This window comes from Cydia amplana, chromosome 7 (genome assembly GCF_948474715.1).
Source record: "Cydia amplana chromosome 7, ilCydAmpl1.1, whole genome shotgun sequence".
Taxonomy (NCBI): Eukaryota; Metazoa; Arthropoda; class Insecta; order Lepidoptera; family Tortricidae; genus Cydia; species Cydia amplana.
The window spans coordinates 12,321,071-12,323,376 of record NC_086075.1 but is presented as its reverse complement, the minus strand read 5'-3'; positions in this window follow the sequence as shown (position 1 = coordinate 12,323,376).

Genomic DNA, 2,306 nt, shown 5'->3' with positions numbered 1-2,306 from the left:
ATTATTTTCAATACAAATGACAATATCAGAGCTTGACACTGACAGATTGACATGACATCTAAAAGCCCGCGAAATGAAGTGACTCCGTGCGAAATGCCACCAGAACAAACGGTTTTTTTTTTGGCAAAAACTAAATAATTTCGGCTGTTAAATATTATTAAATTAATCAATAAAAAATTTAAATAAATACTTAATACAAATCTATTGCTGCAGTTATTGAAATAGTTATGATTACACCGAACATACTATGCGTGAATTGGAGCTCTTCTTGAATTATGTTCCGATTTACGCACGATTTACGCAAGTTTAGGTTTCCGCACATACTCTATAGTTCGTTTTATTTTAGCATTAGAAAAAGGCTACGCGATTTGTGCACAAATCACGCGAGGTGTTTTCGGCTCCTTTTTGACCTACTTTTTAACGAACTTCAATTTTCGCTGTTGTAGCCCAGAAAACGATGGTAAGGCGAAATTCTCAAATCCTCTTTTTTGATGTTGTTAAAAAAGATATATATTATAAATATTTATATAGATTGTTCTATTGACTTAAGCTTTGGATTCCTCCGAAAACGGTGCCGTCATATGACGGCCGTCATATAGCGGCAGCAAAAGACGGCCGTCTTTACGGTGGCGACATGTGGAAAGTACCACGGCGTCATAACACACCGTCATCCACCAAGGTCAAAGCGGCAAATTTAAAAAATGTAGGCGCGATGGGATAACGTCCCATAGAAAAATTGAATTTCGCGCCTTTTCCTACTGACAAGATTTGCTTGATCATCTATAATTTACTTGGAGGATGAAATATCATCAGAAGAGGAAAATAATCGTAGTACGGAATCATTTATTTAAATCTAGTGTCATTTATTCAAAATGGCGTCACCGCTATCTAATAAAACGTTCACGAAACTATCGACAAGGTCATGACGGCCGTCATATTACGTTACGTTGACAATCAACGTAACGTAACGCCGTCTAGGAAACCGCGCCCATGGACCTAGAATATTACGGACGGACTGTCACCTAAGACAAACTGTGACACTGCAATGGCGGACGGTTTGAATGTGTGCGTGTAGACGAGTGTTACCATGTAACACAAATTCTCCCCTAATGGTGAAACAATTATTTTTAATATCGTCCTAGTTTTTTTTTTAATTTAAAATAAAAAATTAGGACAGTTTTACATTAGACCATAAAAAAGGTGTGTACGTATCTGATTTTATAGGTCTTGAAAATGTGCAATATCGCACAATTACTTTGTGCAAACATTATTTTCAATACCTAATGATATTTAGCATCGTAATGAAATCAGTTCGTCATGTTTTTTTATTTTTTCATTTAACTTGAAACATATCTGGTTTTCAACAAAAAAATTATAATACATAACAAACAAACGTTAAGTATCGCTCCTTAGTATCGGGAAATTACCATACCGACCTAGTTTGAAATGCACAATCAATAATTTAACCATTTACCTAAATGATCTCTTAATAAATAATGATTTAATAAGAAGGGTATCAATTACCCTACTTTCGGGAAATTACCCTATTCATGTTACTGGTCACACTCCTGTTTTGCAGTTTGATAATTTAAAAACAACAAATTATCGTGATTTTACGTACTGATTGATAAACTTAAGTATGAAAAGTTATTCCGTGACTTTTTTTCTTTCGATCGGTACAATTCTAGCAGGATTTAACTACGCATGCCGGCATATTTTATATTTTTCTTCGACATGTTTACTTCAATGACGTTTCGATTCGTCTGACGGCAAACTGGTGGATGTGGGCTGTCAATGTGTGTGTGTCACGCGTAAATACTTAGAAACTGGTGGATGTTGGAATCACAGCTGTGTTGTAAGCGAAACTCTGTCCGTAATATTATAGGTTCATGACCGCGCCATCTTGTTTACATAGACAACGTTCTAGTGACGTCAGTCAACGCTATATAGCGGCCGTAATATGACGGCACCGTTTTCGGAGGAATCCAAAGCTTAACCCTACGTAACGTAACGTTTTTTCTTGTAGGTATTTAGGTACTTACGCAACAAAATGTTCTTTGCCAGGCCGCCAGAGTGTTAAAATTTACAGACTTAACTTATTCTTAAGCGCAAAAAGCTAAAACTCTACTGAAACATTAGAGGAGTCATTCCTTTTAACTTCATCCCTCATTCTGGCAGTTTTATAAATCTTTTTGGACACAAATATAATTGTACTCGTGGAAAATTAGACTGGGCCCTAACTTTGCGCTTTATGGTTCCTCTACACGATGGCCCAACATATTGGTCCAATATATTGGGCCAACGTG